This window comes from Myiozetetes cayanensis, unplaced genomic scaffold, assembly GCF_022539395.1.
Source record: "Myiozetetes cayanensis isolate MyiCay16 unplaced genomic scaffold, myiCay2020 scf4, whole genome shotgun sequence".
NCBI lineage: Eukaryota > Metazoa > Chordata > Aves > Passeriformes > Tyrannidae > Myiozetetes > Myiozetetes cayanensis.
Window position 1 is genome coordinate 70,119,962 of NW_026087631.1, and position 18,658 is coordinate 70,138,619.

The window sequence follows — 18,658 nt, forward strand, 5'->3', positions numbered from 1 at the left end:
AGCAGCTTTAGAAACATTTCTAATTTTCTTACACACTTACCTCACTTGAAAAAACTTCAGTACTAGGCTGGAAGTATTTCTGCTTCTCCAATTCAGAAATATTTCTCCTAAAAAAAACAAACAAACAAAACCAAACAACAACAACCAACCCACAAGAGAGTAAGCAGAGGCTTTACCAAAGAGAATGTGTTTTTAAATAAGTCTCAATGCTCCTTCTCACTTCCCCAGGTACCACCTGCGTGGGAGGACACGGCACTGCCTCCATCTGCCTTGAAGTCCTTCAGCACTGAACTGTGTAAGCTCCAGCAAAAAAAAAAGAAAAATCCAACAACTACAAAATTAATCTAATAAATGCTTCCTCTAGCCCCTTGATAAATAGGCCTCTAATGCTAATTAAGCAGCTGTGCTGATTAATTAGATGATGTTGGCTGATAAAGCACAGCAGCAAGGAAAGGTTTTATTTCTTTTCTTTCCCCAGGAGGGTTGGGCTGTAGCTCGGGGATCAGTGAACCCCTCAGTATGCCAGACACCTGGGTCTCTGTTTTGCAGAAGAGCCTGGGTGACCTCACGAAGGAGCAGGGAGGTGACCTGGCCAGGTTTCAACAGCACATTTGTGATTTCAGATGCTTGGCAGCCCACAGCCCAGCTTGGGAAATGGGTGTTGTTTATATGTTACTCGGAGGGTAAAGTTTCTCTGTATCCCTTCAGAGAACGATGCTTAGCAATGTCCCTATGGATGCTGCCATCAGATGCACGGAGATGAAGCGTCGTTCTCCAGTCTGGAGCTGGAGGGAAACTTATATCCTGGTGCTAGGGGAGAGATGACAGCAGGAATGGAGGAGCTCCACTCCCCTGCCAAGAGCCAGGTGATGGAAGCCAGCCTGGAAGCCCCTGTGAGCCAAAGTGCTCTCACAACCAGCTTTTGGTTTGGCACGGGAGTGTGGCTCGGGGTTGTGCTGCAGTGCTGAGTGAATTTCCTCCCATTGTCCTTGGGGAAGTGCAAATGCCACAGAGGGAGGTCATGGTGAGCATCCCCTGGAAGTTCAGGCTGGGGCTGCACCTTTGGGCCCTCCACAGCTGCTCCCGTCCCCGGGGATCCTTTCTAGGGGTGTTCCACTGAGACTCCCTCTGCTCTTTTCTCTGTGGTAGAGGAGTTCTTATCCCTTCCTCATAGGGTAACTAATGCTGAGATCATTTCAGTCTTAGCAGAGGCAGCCAAAGAATGATAAAACGGAGTCAGACGAGTCTAGAAGAAGCACTGGGCTGTGTTCCCAGAATTCCATGAGCCAGTACCACCTCCTGCCTCCCCTTCCCCTTCTAATCTTTCAGTCCTGTCTCCCCGAAAATTCGGAATGAGTCCCTTGGTATCCCTCTTAATCTGGTGTTTAAAATCTCAGGCAATAAAGCTTTCACCGCTTCCCTTACAGAGGGAGTTTTCCAGCCTGTGGTTCTCCATTCAAAAGCTTCCCACACGGATTCTCGGCTTAGACATGCCCTTCTGTAATTTCACCCCATTAAAACCATCAGTGTATCGCCAGTCTCCTCCCTTCGTGCCACTTGCTTCATTCAAACATTTACAGATCACCAGTGTGTCCCTGCTTAGTTTACTAATTCCACATTACCCATGACAGGTTTTTGTTTTGTTTGTTTTTTTTTTTTTTCCCTTTTGTAAAGCCTCCAGCCTGCTGATTCCTTCAGTCGTGGCTCTTGGAGCTGCTTCCCTCTTGCAAATCCGAGGCAGATGCTCACTGCCCTTGCCTGTGCCCTTCTGCTCCTCTGTACTTCCATCCAAACCCGTGCTGCCTGTTCCTGACTGCCGTGTCGTAACGCCTGTGAGCAGCGTGATGTCCTGTGGGTGATGCCTCCGGAGCACAACCTTCCCTGTAAATAGATTCTGGACTTTTTTTTTTCCCTCCCCCAGAAGCAGGCAGCTGGGTTGTGGAGGTTGGTGTTAGCTGGTGGCAGCGCACGGCTAAAGCCGCATGGGAAACGGGAGCAGACTCTGCATCCGAGCTCCCAGCAGCCAAACGTAGGGGAGGTTTTATTTTCCCTTAGGTACGGATCTTACTAGCGTGCCCCCTCATGCTGACACCCCAAATAATGCGTTCACCTTCCTTGCAAGGAAAGTCTTTTACATACGTGGGGAGAAGTGTCTTGCGAAGCAGTAAAATACCGTTATAAAAAAGAACCGTGAATTCCCCAACGCGCAGCTCTAGTTCTACCCGAACCCGTCTCTATTTCTCGTAACACGACGAATCCTTGCGAGGTGGCACGTGGTGTCTGTGTCTCCCAGCATGGTTCGGGTGGTGGTGTGGGTAGATGCATACGTGTTTCTCTGCTGTCTGTGGCCGGTTCTGTGCCACGAGCAGCTGCACGGTGAATGTTCAGCTCCCGAAGCTTCCCAGGTGTTCGCAGCCCTGCTCGGGACTTGGGGACTGTGCCGAAACGATTGCTGCGCTGTTTCCCAACCGCAGGGCGCTTACCTGCAATAATGCACCGTGAGGTTGTGCAGCACACGTGCCCCGGGGCTGCGAACCCAAATGCTCCGATTAGGAAACACCAGGACGATGTTTAACGAGGGCATTACAAAAGCGGCCCTGACTGCACACCCACGGCTCCCCCACCCAGCCCCCGGGGCTCGGATCCGAGTCCGGTCTCAGCCTGGGGCTGGGAGATCTCCAGAGGTCCCTTCCAACCCTGACGATCCTGTGATTCTGTGATATCAGGGAGCGCAGACGCAGGATCGCCAGGGTCAGTGCTGGAGGCGATCAGTGGGAGATCAGAGTCAGAGAGTGCCTCTCCTGGGAGCGTGTGAGGGGTGCTGGGGCGTGCGGGTGACAGGGATAGTGACAGTGACAGGGATAATGACCGGGATAGGGATAGAGACAGTGACAGTGATAGAGTCAGTGACAGTGATAGTGACAGGAACAGGGACAGTGACACAGGGACAGGGAGAGGGTCACGGACAGTGACTGCTACAGTGACAGTGGCACGGCGACAAGGACAGTGACAGTGTGAGTGACACGGCGACGCAGCGACAGGGACGGTGACACAGTGACAGTGATACAGGGACGGGGACGCTGACACAGGGAGGGGGACATGGGGACAGGGACAGTGACTGTTGCAGTAACAGTGACAGTGACCCAGGGACAGTGGCAATGACACAGTGATGGTGACACAGGCGCGGAGACACAGAGGCAGAGACACAGTGACAATGACACAGACGCTCCCGTCCCCATTCCTGTCCCCGCTCCCATTCCCGTCCCCATTCCCGCTCCCGTCCCCGCTCCCGCCGCGCGGGGTCGCTGTGTCCCGGCCCGGCCCCGCGCGGCGCTCCGGGCCCGGCGGGCGGAAGTGACGGCGCGGCGGCCCCGGTGACATTCCCGGCGCTTCCCGGCGCTTCCCGCAGCTCCTGCCGCTCCGCCCGCCCATGCCCCGGCCGCTGCCCCCGCCGGGGAGCCCTGGGGGGGCCCTGCCTCCAGCGGGTGAGTGCGGCCGGGCGGCGGGGGGCGGCCCGAGCCCGCGGGGATGGGGTGGGATGGGATGGGATGGGATAGGATGGGATGGGCGGTACCGGCGGGAGCGGCCCCGCATCCCCGGGACGAGGGTGGGGTGCCTGGGGTGGTGGGTGTTGCGGGGATGCTCCCGCTTCTCCTGCTAGTCCAGCTCCTTGTCCTGGTCCCAGCCCTGGTCCTGGTGCTGCTCCTGGTCCAGCCCCGCCGCTGCTCTGCCCTGACCCGGCGGGTGGAGATTCCCGGTGGAAGGAAAGCTCCCGGACTGCTTTGTCTTTCACCGGGACTTCTGTCAAAAAGTGTCCCTTTTTTAAATATATATTTTTTTAATTTTTTTTTTTTTTTTGGTAACGGCTTTTCAAGTCGTTGGGCTGTTGGAGGAGAGAAGCCCCCTTGGAATAACGGCGGGTGTAACTGCTCCGGGGCTGCGCTCCTCTAAGTTTTGTTTATTTGCTTGGTTTTTTGGTGTTTTTTTTTGGTTTTTTTTGGTTTTTTGGTGGTGTATTCCATTGGTGGGAACCTCGGTTTTTATACGGAAAGAAAGTTCAAGTTGCTCGCCGTGCATCTGTCCCGGGTTCCCCTTGAGCTCCTGACGTCTAATGGGTTGCAGATGTGGCTCTGAGCCACACACCATCCGAGGGGAATATAAAAGTTAACTGTGCTACTTGTTCCTTTTTAAAAAGGGAAAAAAGGCAGCCTGGGCAGACTTATAATATTTTAACTATTTCCTCAGTTCCAGTACTGTAACTTTCTTTGCCTTGGGGTTATTGGGCAGCCACTTAAAATGCTCCTTTTTAAAGACTTGGGGCTTTTTTTTTTTTTTTTTAAAGTTCACCTTGCTTCCACCTTTGTTAAGCAGCATCCAGTTGTCTTTGTTAACAGTGGGACAGGGCAACTTGCCTTAAAGTTTGTAGGTACCTTGGTGAAACCATACCTGCAGTAACTTAAGTTAAACAGGGTCTTGGTTACGACTAGTTGTGCACTTTAAACCAGTCCAGAGTACTGAACACCACTTCAAAGGCTGAAAAAGAACTTGTGTGTCAGGATGCTGTGGCATAAGCCAATCCTGTTTGGTTTATTTATTTTTTTCTTTTTGCACTGTCAGGTAATTCTGGCTTTTAAAAATGAATAAGTAAATCTTTGAATGCATAAGCATCGCTTTTAAAAGGTAAAATTTCTTTTAATTCCCCCCCTCCCGGAGATGCTGTTTGGTTTTACATCTCCTCTGGTACTTGTCAAGCATCAGACAAAGTAATAGCTTCCCTTATGGGCAAGGACTACCCCATTTCCACTTTTCAAGCTAAAAGTTTAAGTGCAAACAGTAATAGCTCTCCCCTTGGAACAGCAAACAAATGCTAAATTTAAAATCTCTCTCTTAAAAGTGTCTTAATGTTGCATAAGCCTATTAAAAACGTGTTTGACCTTGAGATGAAAACTGAGTATGGTGCTCTTCTGAGGTCTCCATGGTGTGGTTCTCCTGCCCTAGTTAACACCTGTAATTGCTGTTCCTGTGGTACCAGAGCTGGAAGTCAGGCAGTCACAACAGCACAGCTTTCCCTGCTGCCCTGGAGGAGGGAAACGTGGCCTTTGAGGAGGGAAAAGGTTCTTAACAAGCTCTGAGGAGAACAGTAAGTTGCTTGTCGTGTGTTTGCTGAACCCAGACATCCTCTCCTGTGTATGTGTACGGTACCAAAGCAGTGAGGTGAAGTGTGGAGAACTCCTCTGTCCAGCAGCAGTGACTTTTGAGCATTCTGAGTGCTCCTCACCTCTGCTGACTTAGAGCAGGCCTGGTGCTGGCAAAAGAAGCTCTAGAGGGTGGTGGTGGCGGGGGGATGGTTGTGTGGCCACTGAAAGCCAATAAAACACAGCTTTCTGTAGTTCTGGTGACACCGGTGTTTTGTCTGGGGAACCGGGGGGAGGGACCCTGTGGGTGATGGAAGGCAGTACGTGAGCCTTGGCAGCTGCTTTTCGCCCTCCCGTGCGGGGATAGCAGTTCTGACTCATTTTTGGAGCACTCGAATTTGTAATTACACTGTGTCGACTGTTTCTGTTTGCTCTTCAGCCTAATTGCTGGTCGGCATCGTGAAGAGGTGGGATGAGAAATTCCTGAGAAATCAGGAAGAGAAGGGGGCTGTGGCCTTAACACACTCAGGTGTGTGATGTGTGCGGCGGGTCAGCAGCCCCTGGTGGGAATCCCAGCGCACAAACCAGTCGGGGAGGGCGTGCATGCTTTAAACCCAGTCCTGCAGAGGGAGGGGAAAAGGGAAGGAACCTGAAGCCAACCACAAGGCAGTTGAGAACGGCCTCAACACACACAGAGGGCAAGCCCAGCTTGGAGAGGAGAGGTAGGAAGGATGTGTGGGTGCCTTGGACAAACGGCCACTGGGGAGGAGTTGATGAGGTAAGGTGAGACTGAACCAACAAAAAGTAGATAGAGATTGTCTTGAGGGGCTTTGAACACTAAACACCAAGGAGATAAGTTGGTGTAAGCTGCTCAGAGCAACAAAAAATAATTGCCTTGGCTGTCCCAACACTCCCCCCACTTTCCCCCTCTCCTTAATGTGTATTTTCCTTTGAAATGCAGGCTTCTTTGCGTGGATTCTGTTCACTTTTCTTCACTTTCTCCTGTATGTTGTCACATCAACTGCCTCCTGCACCAAGGATGTATGTGCCACCCATGACCCACCTGAATATCAACATCTCACTTAAACAGCTGTTAATGAGATGGGAATCTCCACGTACCACACAGAGCTGTGGCTGCAGAGCAAGTAATCCACCTGGCTGGTTACCCTCTGACCAGAATACCACCATTACCTGGTGATACTAAAAGCTTTGCAGACTTCTTTAAATAAGTTGTTTCAAGCAACCTTCATGTTATTGTCTGTGGCATTTCAGAGTTAGTGTGCTGATGGTATGTTTTGACAGAATTGGATTTGTGATCAATCTCAGCTTCTGTTTTTTTGTCTGCAGTTGTCTGACTTAGAAAACTCTGAACACTGGCAGAGGCTGAGCAGCAGAGTTAATTACACATTTACTAGACCACAGTGAAAAGTTTAAACACCCTAGCTAGCAGTGTGTAACTTGCACCTCAGAACAGGCACTCTGGAAAAGAAGGACTAAAACTTGAAATCCGTCTTTGCTCGCTTGAACCTTACTGGTAGCAGCAGGCAGCTGAAAGTGAAACAGCACTGGGAGAGGGGAACAGGCATAGTGCTGGGAAAGAGCTCTGGGTTAAAGCTGTGTGGTACAGTGTGTGTTCATGCTCTGAGGTGACCTGAGGCTTACGTGGAAAGGAAACAGCTTTTGGTTTTCCAGAACCAAAATAAGTGTAAGTGGGAGTTAAGCCTTTAACTTTAGCACAGAACTGTTACCGATCTGCGGCAGCAGATATTATTGCAGGGAACTTGAACGACACGAATCAGCACAAAAATCATAACTTTCTTCCACATCTTTGTTCCACGTTTTTAGTGCATACTGCAGTTCTGGGCCTGTAAATCCAGTGTGTACAAATGTGGAATTCTAAGCAGAAAGAGAACTGGATGAAAGGGGTTGTATGTGAAAATGTGCATAGAGTGTAAATGTTAGCCTCTGCGGTTGCTTTCTCTTAACAGAGTTCTGTTAAGCTAAGCTGAGGGACTGATACCTTGTCACTTGCATGGTGTTACTGCTTAAGGGTTACAATCTAAAGGTGTGGTTGTCTGTTCCCACTCGTTAGCGTTGCCTCTTCCCGTGTCTGATCAGCCTGAGTGGAGCCTGCAGCAGTTTCTCCGTGGCTGTGAGTGGCTCCCTGCAGTTGGGGCACACGTGGATTACTCATTCAGGACTGGAAATGAGATGTGGCTCCGTGGCGCAGGTGTTGCTGTTACACCGTGTCAGATGCATTACTGAACTGCTCAGGGAGGTCAAGTAACTTGGCAGTGGTCACGAGGTGAGTCAGCTTTAGGTTCAGAATGATCCATCCTAATATCCCTTTTTATTTAACAAGGTGTTTAGGGTTTTTGTGTCACTTTGACCATGTAGTCTGTCTGTCCAGTGCTCAGGAATTGACTGAAGTAGCACAAGAGAGTACAGGCTTCAGTCTTATCACACCTTACGATGTTTGCTCTCTAAGACAACTTAAAAGCTGTTAGTACTCAATCTGACAACTTTTGAATCAGAACATGTGGTCACTTCTTAATTAAACTCCAGTGTTCAGAGACTCTTTCAAGCCAGCATTTTTGTTTCAATGTATGTGATTCATGGATTCGACATTATAGTGAGGCTTCTGTAGTGTCCTGCACAATTCTCTTCTGCTTTGATGCTTCAGAATTTCCTGGAAATGAGCAGGAAGAGCCAGACCTCGACTGGATAAGTGTTCCTCTTGCTACCTTTCTGCTCTAATGTCTTGTTCCGTGGTGCTTGATCATTAGCATTTCACGACGTATTTTGAGAAGGCAGATCCAACATGGGTAGAGGCCAGATGACTCACAGTAGCAGAGCTGGGAATAAGTAAGAGCCAGACTTTATAATACCAGTTGTCTGCATGATGAAGCAATTACCGTTTCAGTAATTTGTTTTTCATTGGGAATATTGCATTTCCATGGTAGCGATGTGAGGTCGGTGCTGTGTGCTCCGATGGTACTGTCAGAATTCCTGAGGCAAAAAGGGATGGTGTGATAGCCAGGTAAGGCTGAGACAATGTTGTTCTCTTGCACTGAGGCTTTCCCATCAGCTGGTAATTCTCCTGACTCCTCAGCTAGCTCCCCTGGTTCATGCTCTCTTGGAATGCCGTCTCTTGCCGGAAAGACAGTTCTAAATAATCAGGCAATTTAGGGAAAAATGTTCCTAAAAAGTAGCTCAGGGAAGCTGTCTGCTAATTTGTAATTTGTGGTTGGAAATACAATGGTTTGGAGGCTGTCTCACTAATTAAGCAAGTTGGATGAAGTGCTGGTAGTCTGGAGCCTCACTGTGTTTGATTAGAGGTCTTTTGTGGGAAAGAATGGGCTCGTGGGTAGCAGTGCCCATGAGCCCATTGCTGATAAATACAACTTGAGTTGTCAAGGGCTGTGGTTCCTCCAGGGCTGGTAACACCTATTGATGAGCACTGTGCAGAATCTGTGAGGAATCATAAAAAAACCCCACATTTCTTTGGGTATTTTCTTTCTATTTTTTAAAAAGCCTTTAAGGCAAAATTTCATTTTTTGTGTCTCCACTCACTGTTATTAGTAAGTCATCTTAAAAGGCAATTCATGGGCTTTTGATGTGCTCACTGTAAGAAATTGCTGAATACCATAAAACTAAGCTAGGGAAATCCACTGAATATCTTGCCAGAGTTAACTTCATAAGCCCTCAATAATTAGCTATAGACCTCACCTCAATTTCCCTTGTTTGTTTTACAGGAGGAAAATGTTTTTTTTCTATTTTTTGACATCTCTAGTGGATTTCACTGTTTGTTTGTATGGAACTTGCCACCCTGCAGCAACAGTAGGACTATGCTGAATGAATGGAATGGGGTTGAATTAATACTCCAGACTTGATGCTCTTTTTTCCTTCTATCTATCCCTTTTACTGGAAAAGCTGTTTACATAGTTTATGTCTGCTGTTGCTAAGGATTAGTTTTATGCTGAAGAAAGTTCTACCAGCTGAGCCACTTTCCCCTAAACAGGAATAATAATGCAACAAATAATTTTGGGGTAAATGGTGCTTTATTTATGGATAAGTAAGTCATGGGGGTTTTAGGTGGGGGGAAGGGAGAGGAGGTGGTTGTGTGTGGTGTTCTTTTTTCTCCTGTCAGTACTTGCAGGGCAGTGCTGAAAACTACCTTTTAATTTTTTTGGTATCCTGTTACATACTGTTATTCAATTTCTGTAGTCAAATATATGCAAAGTTCTCCTGTGTGTTGTGGGAAAGAAATGTCTGTTTCCTGATCTGTCTGTTGCCCTCTTGAAGGCCAGCTCAGATTTCTCCTCCTCTGCCAGCTGGGAGCAAAGAACTGTAGGAAGTGTCTGATAGTAAAACCCATGTTAGAGGCATTTTTCATAACACACATGTATCTGTTGTTTTGGAACACCCAAAGCAGCTTCTGTTCGTCTGTAGAACCAACCCGTGTTTGCTTCACACTGAGACCTGTGTCACAAGTGCTTTCTTCTTTGAGGAGCCCTTTGGGCACATAAGGACTGTGCTATCAATTATTAGCAATCGGGAGGGGGTGGGGAAATCAATCAGCACCTCTTGTTACTGGCCAAAAAACAGGTCAAGGGGTTTGGTGTCAAGAAAAGCCCAACAGCAGTTGGTATCTTCCTGTCGAATTTCATCCTTTGAATGCCTCGTGGCTTTGCCTCTAGTGTATTGATACTGTTTATTTTTCAGTGGTATACCTGCTGGGGATTCATGTTGCAATATTTAGATTATACTGCTAGCTTAATAATTAAATAAGTTATTAATATTAGTGGATTCATGGATGAGAAAATTACTTGGGGTCAGGGTTTGTCAGGCTTGCAGCTCTTGTCTGTAGAATTTGGGCACATCACCTGATCTTCAGTTGGCCAGACCATAAAATGGGTATGTTCCTGCCCTGTGCCAGGAAGATACTGCTTTAAGGCAAAGACATTCATTGGTGTTGAATTAAAGTACTTGAAGCTTTAAAATTCCTGAGGGTTGGTTTTGTTTATTTCCCGTGGCAAAGACGTGTAAAAAGGTCTGATCATAAAATATTTATAAACTGTAGAGTTACTTAGTATCTCATAACTCATCTTTGTTTAAATGGCTGGTGTAAATCCACAGCAAGTGGATTTTGAGCTCTTGAATGGCTGTGAGAGGTGGGGAAATGCCAGAGAGTGACTGGGAAGTGCCCAGGAGACAGACCTGGAGGCAGTAGTGTTGGTTGGGTGGGCACCACGGATCCTGGAAAGGAACTTTACACAGAACTTGACAAAACAAGACAAACTTATCTCCTGAGAGCATCTCTTGTCCTGATGTCAAGGGTTGTGCAATTCTGGAGCCGTGTTTGGCAAGACCTGGTGAATCCCCGGGGCTCTGCCTTGCTCCAGGCCCCTGGCTGCTGCCTGCTGTGTAAGATGTCTTGCTTGCCCCTCTGGATCCTGGCTCTGCTTTCAGCCCAGGTGCACAGCTTTCCTCTGGGAGGTGGAGTTACAGGAGTTGGAGGGTGCTCACAGCCCCAGGGCGGGAGGCAGGTCTGTCTCTTTTCAGTGGCAGTGGCCTGTGGGATGGATTAAAGGCTCCCTGCAGCCCCTGTCCCGTGGCACTCATTGCTGCCTTGAGATTTCCAAACAGCACAAAAAGTGAGAGATATTTGTGCCTGCCCATGATGGACTGGCCTCGATTTTTGTGGGAGACAGCACAAGCCCTTCTAGAATGAATCCCAGGGAAGTGGAGGAGTGAAGATGGTGAAGTGGTGGAGTCACCATCCCTGGAAGTGTTCAGAAAATGTGTGGGTCTGGCACTGCAGGACATGGTTTAGTGGTGAATAGGGTGGTGGTTTTCTGTTGAAGGTTGAACTGGATGATTTTAGAGGTATTTTCCAATCCTTATGATCCTGGGAATACTGCACTGCTGAGATGGATTTACTGCTTTGAAGTTCCATTGCAGTTGTCCTGGCCTGCCAATTGGAGCTGTTAGTGAATAACACAATGTTGATTATTTCCAGCATATCTCAGATAAACGTTCTTAAGCTGTGCTCTGAAAATTAGGCTTAATTTGTTGCCGTTTTGCTCTGGCAGTTTGAGATGCAGCTTTTCTGTGAGCATTTTCTGTGAGATTCTGTGAGCATTCTTGACCAAGGCAGAACAACAGACCAACGTTTCTTGAGAAGAAGAGGTCTGTTTGTACAGAATGAGGAAGCACAGAATGCATTTCCTTCGAGTAACGGGAATGGAGAGGTAAAGTGGAAAGATTTGTTGAACTCAGTATCTTAGATAAAGGTGTGCTCCATCTGTGTGATCATCCTCAGTAGGGTGATCTTCTGCAAGCTAATACATCGCAGAGAGAAAAAGAAACAAAGCATGGCTGTCCTAGCATTGATTTCTGCCACTAGTTTTGTTGATAGAAAAAAATTAAAAGTGAGCCACAGGTAGTAGTAAAGATATGCCCCCCTCTAATTCTTGGAGTAGAGAGCTTTGCAGACTTTGAATTGCTGTGCCCTTGAGAAAAATGGGTTTGCTTTGCTAAAGAAGTGAGATTTTTAGAAGGTTGACTGCTTTTATCTGTGTGCAAGGACTGTTTTATTTTTTTGTTGTGGGATTCCAGAGCAGCTGGTGAATGTTTTGGGAAGCCTGTGTGCAGACTTGTGAAACTAAACCATAGCTGGTAGTTACCTTTCCTCTGAAAGAGACAGAATATATGCATTAAGTGTTACAATGCAAAAACCTATATTTAAATGTGAAGTCTTGCTTCTTATTTAGGATGAAAAGTGTTTCTTTTCAAGATTACAAAGGATGCTCCGCAAAGCTTTATATTAACACACAAATTTGTAATTTGTATTCAGTCTTGGATAATTTGTATATGCAGCCTGTTGATCACTCAGTAGGTGCAGCCTATTTTTAACCTTTGTTTATTTATGCAAAACCAGTAGAAACAGAGCATTAGTTTAATCCTTTCTTCTTTTGTTTTCCACTGCAATTCTCTTACCATGTCGGTTCCGAAGGGTCCTATTATTTGGGATTGCTACCAGGCCTGATTTATGAATCATCTGATAAAGAGCCAGCTCCACTCCCAGAAATGTGCCTTAGGTAGAATTGTATGCCAGTGAGTCAGCTTTAGGGCAGCATTTTCAAAGGAACGCTATATAAATTACACAGTATCCCTGTGGGGGTGGCTCAGTGTTATGAAAAATCTGCTGTGGAGCATCGTGCACACACATCCCCACAGAGCTGAGTCAACTGTCTTGAGCTAAATTGAGTGAGTGCTGGTCTCACTCCTCTTGTTTTAAGTGCACAGGTACATGTGACACAAAAGAAAATAATATAAAAAAAGAATGTGTGGTATTTTGGGGAGGAACTGAACGAGCTGGGAGGTCCAGAAAGCGTTGGCGCTTCTATATTTTTCTGGATGCAGATCAGTCTTTTCTGATGGAGGCCTAATTATTTGGATTGATGCTGTTTTAGTTAATTAGAAATGTTGCTGTCTGGCGTGGGGTAATGGCTGTAAGCTGACAGGGGGCAGGTTTAGATGAGATATTAGGAAGAAATTATCGGCTGTGATAGTGGTGGTGCCTTGTGGCACAATTTGCCCTGAGAAGCTGTGGCTGCCCCATTCCTTGAAATGTGCAAGGCCAGGTTGGACAGGGCTTGGAGCAGCCTGGTCTTGTAGCTGTCCCTGCCCATGGCAGGGGGTGGAACAAGATGTTCTTTAAGGTCCCTTCCAACCCAAACCACTCTGTGCTTCTCTGATATCTGTATGAGTTGTTTGTACTGGGACGTTGCTGACGAGTTCACTGATTAAATCAGTGTCAGCTTTTAATGGAAAACAAAGCGATTCGGGAAGGGGAAAAATAGCATGACCAACACACAGCTGCACCTACATGTCTTTTTTTTTTTTGGTGAAGCTTTGCAAGTGGACAGGTTCATTAGCACTTCTCACCTTCTGGGTTACATGTCCTTCTGTCAGAAGACGGAATAACTTTGTTTTTTGCCAGAAGTTTTTCGTGCATTAGGAAGCTGACATGAACTGTGCTTTACAGTCAGCCCAGGCTGTGTGCTGCTTCTGTCCTTTCCTAACCCACCATCCCCAGACACGCAGTCTGTCAAGTTACATTCAGAGTTCCTGACGAGCTTGCCTGTGTGTTTACATTTTTAAAAATAGTCAGCTGTTTTACATAATTTTATTAGCCTCTGTTGTATGCATTTGTCATTACCTCTTTCACACCTCTGATTTATTCCATCTATGCTCATCTGCGTGAGATAATGTAATCCACTGGTGATGGAAATAATTGTTTGTGTAAGAGTGAACCATTGTAGTATTTAATTTCATATAAATAGCAAACATATATTCAGATTTAGATGAAAATAATTGACTTCTGTGGCATTGGAACTGTGAGGAGGAAAGATCTGGAAGGATCTCTAGTTAGCTATGTACTCTGAACGAGTAACTTGTATGCAGCAGTACAGTTTAACTTTTAATTTATGTAGTCACAAAAGCATGAAGAACATACATGATGTTATTTCCTGCAATAATATAGGTACAGGTTCTCATTTAAAAAAAAAAAAAATTAGAGCTTGCAAATAAATGGCAAGTGGTGAGAGGAGATAGGTTGTTCAAATTGTTTTCTTTCAGCACTAACTAAAATGGCACTAAAAGGCAGTGTTCTGCTGGATAACTTTTTCCATTTAAACAATTGCTAGCATCAGCAGAAGAAGGTGATAAGCAGGGGTCTGTTGGACTCTGATTAAGAGGAAACGTGTTAGTAATAAACTAAAGTGATTTTAACAGCAGGCTGCTGTGAAAAAGGAAGTACCTGCAAAGTAAGAATCCATCCTGTCCATGGCTTCTGAAAAAAAGAGCTGTCTTGCTTTGTACAAAATGGGCATTCTTTACCATTAATCTGTTCAGTAGCACCTAAAATGGCAGTGTACAACTAAGGTTAAGATGTCATGGTGTATATTAAGTATTTCAGACTTTTGAGAGATACTCCTTGTTCAGCTTAAATGAGCTGTAACTAGAATGAGGAACGTTCTAACTGTTAATATATAATACTGTAGGATTCAGTTTGTTGTTGTTTGCTTGGCCTGAGTAGCTGGATTTGATGAAACCTTCAACCTCAGAGTTCACAGGAAGCTGCGAACTTAACACCTTGAGATGTTTTCTGGAATGGAGTTTATTCCCTTGGTAATCCTCCTAGCAGCTGATACAGAGCTGTGTTTTGTCTTTAGTGTGTTTAGAACACTGATAACCCACCGATGTTTTAGTTGTTGCTCAGAGCTGATTACCTTGAGCCAAGGGCTGTTTCAGTTATATGTGCTCTGCCAGTGAGCACCAGAAGCTCAGACCAGATCAGGTGAGAGCAACCACCAGCAACAGCTGCAACTCCGCAGGGGTTGAACAGCCTGCCTGCATGGACATGGACATGGACATGGATGTGGACATGGAGGGAGACTCCTCGGCTCTGGAAGACCCCAAACCAAAGAGGCGCAGAGGCGCGGACAGTGAGCCTGAGGGGCTGGTGCGTAAGTTGTGTAATTGCCTGGGGATTTCTTTCCTCAGGGTCCCTCTCCAGAGGCACCCACCTGCAGCTGATCTGCTGCTCTGCAAACTCTATTTAATTATTTATTTTTATAATCTGATGCCTCTCTGCTGTGGGGAAACCTGCCATCTTCAATACAGCTCTTTGTGCAGTGGTATATATTACGTGGTAGTTGGTCTTTGGGGAGCTACTATCAGCTCTGGGGTTTTTTTCTGCTTTTAATCACATTTTTATCTACCAAAATGCCTTCCCACAGCAAACTGTGCCATGAAGGGATCGCTTGGTACCTTCTCCTGTGTCTAGGCTGAACTTGTGAGTTCAAGCAGGTAGCTTTTCATCAGATTTGTGTTCTTCTAAAGGGATAGTTTCTACTTGCCCTCGCTTCCCTCCTTCCTGACTGGTCTGGCAGAAAATGTCACTTACTTTCTCATTTTGATTTCTACTGGCTTAGTTAAAGGAACCTGCCCTTGAAAAGGTTCTGGTGCAAAGGAGGGAATATGACTTGTGCAGTCACAATTAGGTGGGAAAAGAGTAAGGGGCAAAACTCATCCTTGTTAGTGGCAGCCACCTGTTGGAGAGGCAGGGCTGTCCCTGCTAACCTGACCTTCAAAATCCTTCTGGATTTCTTCACTGAACTGCAGATTTCCTTGTGTACAAATGATGTGCTTTTAGAAATGAGTCCAGCATTTCAAAATGTTTCTCAGGTAGTGGTACAGTTAGATGATTTAATAGTTTCTGCACACTGGTGTGTTCTCTGTGTGACTGGAAAATAATGTATTTTCTGTTGGAGAAATCTAGCACAGAAGTTTTTACAGAACTGGCTTTTAAAATCATCATTGCAGTATCTGTTGATTAGTGAAAGAATGACATTTCCAATCAGTGTCTAATTAAGTATCCATCTGTGTCTGCAAGTGTCACAACTTATTCTTCAGTGCTGCGTTCTTGTTGCAGTAAAAAAAAGGGTCTCCCTCTAGCACCACCTTGAGACTACCTTTTCTAGTACTGCTGCTGGAAAAGTGCGTGGCAAGAAAGGAATGGGAGTTTTTTAATATAGTCTCTTCTTGCTGATCTCTACATTTCTCAAGTAGAATTAAAGAAGTACATTTTTTTCACTCTTTGGGACGAGGCTTTCCTTGGCATAGATATTTTCCCCTGAACTGTCTGTATTCCTCCCAGCAGCAAAGTCTGTTTGAGTCATGCTGGATTTCTTTTTCCAGTGAAAGAAAGACAAAGTTCTGGTTTATATTCATACTAATACTGGAACTGGTGATGTCTAAATAACCAGTTCAAGGGGCCTCACCAGTGCAGGTATTTTTTCCATGGACACGGAAACACATGTCAGTGTTGTTGCCCTGTGCTGCAAACTCACTGAAAATATAATTCAGTGGTTGCTGTGTGAGGGATTAAACCAGTGTGGCTGGAGTAGTTAAAGCAAGATCCGACTTAATAATAAAAAAATCCTATAAAATCATTGTAATTAGACCGTTAACAAGGTGGCAACGTGTGGGTGAAACGTTGGTGGTTTTTTTTTCTGGCTCTCAGGGGGGAGGCATGGAAAGGCAGGTACAGGTGTTGTACTCCCCCTTTGGGAGCTGCGAGGTGAATGATGCTCCTGAGTAGGACATTGGTGTAAAAAAGCCTGTAGTTCACTTTGGCTGCCCTTTAGCTTCCTGTCAAGCTCCCTTCGTTGTGCTCCCCAGGCTAAAAGGCTGAATAGGGCAGAAGCTGTTCTGCAGTTATTAGTATGATTATTTAAATATATTTTCATCTGGCCAGGCTAATGCGCTTCTGGTTTCTGTCTGAGCAGCCTCTCTGTACATTTCAGAACTCTTAGAGAAGGTATTTTTCATTTCAAACTGCATGACCAGAGCAAAGCTAGGATTTGCACTACCCACCGTGCAGAAGTCTTGGCCAGTCGTTCAGTTGTCACCTGTGTAGTAGGAGAATTATTGGATAATGTAGATTTATGAATGAATTACGGTAGAAATACTGATTTTGTTACAGTATTGAGATGCATTTATGCCTCAGAACGTGTGTATTCATCATGTGGGTTTGCTGATGCTTTTCTGTGGCCTTGGAAAGAAGTTGTTCCTACGTGGTATTTACTGCTTACATTAAGTTACCATCTCCAGAAATTCTTCTCTCAAGTTGCTTTGGGAGAGTTTTACTCAGTGCAAGTATTCACAAATATTTTTCTTTAGATGTATGTTCCTGTATTTATTGCAGTGTGCATTTTATTCTGGTTTTTTGGAAGGAAAAAGCTGCATTTACTGCTTGGGGCTTAGGGCTTTTCTTCCCCTTATATTTAGCAGACCTAGTCTCGTCATCTCCATCTTCCCTGTGTTGTCTGATATAAACCAACCCCTCTTTCCTTAACTGGTGTTCCTGTCCTTTGAGTATTTTCATGGTTCCCTTGCACCACACAGCATTAGCCTGAAGGAAGCATGAACTCTATTTTAGTATTCTTTAAAAATGGGATTTCAAAGTGGGTTAGGGCAGGCAGGACAAAGCTGAGCTTGGCACAGCACCTTTTAGGAGCAGGGAAGTACCCTTATATTGTGCTGGAGATTGCATACATATAATTACATATGTACAATTGCATCCAGACAATAACAGGCATCCTGGGATGGATCAGGAAACTGAATAAGGATTGTCAGGGTACAGAAAAAAAAAACCTCTGAACCATCCCAAGTTTCCTCAGAATGCTCAAGTACTGTTTGCCCTTCTCTGCAGAAGTGCTTTTTTTTTTTTTTAGATTAAATCTTGCTGCTGCTTTTTCTTGTTCACACTTTGTTTTCTGAAGTGCCATAAATTTATTGTTTGCTATACCTTTGAACCTATAAAGGGTTTGTTCCATACCATTGATCTGCAAGCGAATGTGGTAGTTGAAAGCTCTTTATTGTGTGTTGAATTCCAAGTGAAAATGTAGGTAAAAAGGCAAAGTGTGAATAATGAAGGCAGAATGATAACTATTGATCTCTCAAACAAAATTTCCTTGAGGCTGCTTCAGGTATTTTTTTGGTAGATAACATTCAAGTTATCAATCAGATAAACAGCTTGGGCTTTGTATTTGCACTGAAGCAATGCCATTTATTAAACTATAACCTGAAGAAAAATGCAGGATACTGGTGTGGGTGGATAATGTTTCTCGCTTGCGGTCCCTACTACTTGATGCTGCTTTCCTGACGGATCTGAGAGCAACTAGATCAGCCTTCAGGTTCTCATATAACCAGGGCTTGTTTGGGAGATGCTCAAGGAGCTCTCAGATGGTGTGTTAGATACTCCTGAAACATCTTTAGGAGACTCACCAAGGTGGTGGTTCTTGCCTGAGAGCAAATCTGTGTTACATGTAGCTAATGCCTCCAAGGACAGGTGCCTATAGCCCTGTCTCTGACGATTTAGTAGCACTTCATGCCAGTTCTTTTTTAAATAAGTCTTTGGGTACTTAAAGGTCAACTGGCAGAGCAGTTCCACTGGAAGAGGAAGGTGTCTGAAGTCTTGCTCTGGGATGTTCAGCAGCTTCTTCAGTTTCTGTGCACAGTGATGAAATTTCACCTGTGTCTCGTTGGTACAGTTTGAAAATCACCAGAAAAGCTTTGTAGTTTTATGAGGTCGAGTTCCTGTTCATCTGAAAGTAGATTTCCCACAGATATGGAAACTGAACTATATTCTGGTCTGTCTAGGGGGATGCTGCCACATCTGGGAATTTTCAAGTTGTTAGAAGGACTAAAATTCTCTGTTAAAATATGTTTAAAGGTCTAGGTAAAGAAGTTGAACATATGTTGGTTATAACATATTGATTGAATTTTATAAAGTAGGAGTTCAGAAATATTTTTATTGTTTTCTGATCTGTTTTGATTATTCCAATGAAGCGAACCATGTTTAGTGTGTCTTCAGTACCATCCTTCATGGGCGTGTAAAAACAAAGGAATAACTCAGTGTAACAGGATGAGTTCACTAGAAAAAGTAA

At 45.3% G+C, this 18,658-nt stretch overlaps 1 protein-coding gene across 5 annotated transcripts in view; it reads left to right on the plus strand.

The window, feature by feature from the left end:
* The first annotated feature begins 3,360 nt into the window (after window positions 1–3,360).
* The window catches only part of ARK2N (arkadia (RNF111) N-terminal like PKA signaling regulator 2N), a 44,439-nt gene continuing 29,141 nt past the window's right edge, over window positions 3,361–18,658 (plus strand). Inside the window, exons 1-3 of one of the 5 annotated variants that reach the window (XM_050330016.1) lie at window positions 3,395–3,485; window positions 4,999–5,140; window positions 5,575–7,440. The gene's annotated coding sequence lies outside the window, so the exon portion shown is untranslated. Of the gene's footprint in view, window positions 3,486–4,998; window positions 5,141–5,429; window positions 7,441–18,658 lie in introns of those variants that run through there. The other 4 variants (XM_050330012.1, XM_050330014.1, XM_050330013.1 and 1 more) reach the window with 4 other exon arrangements.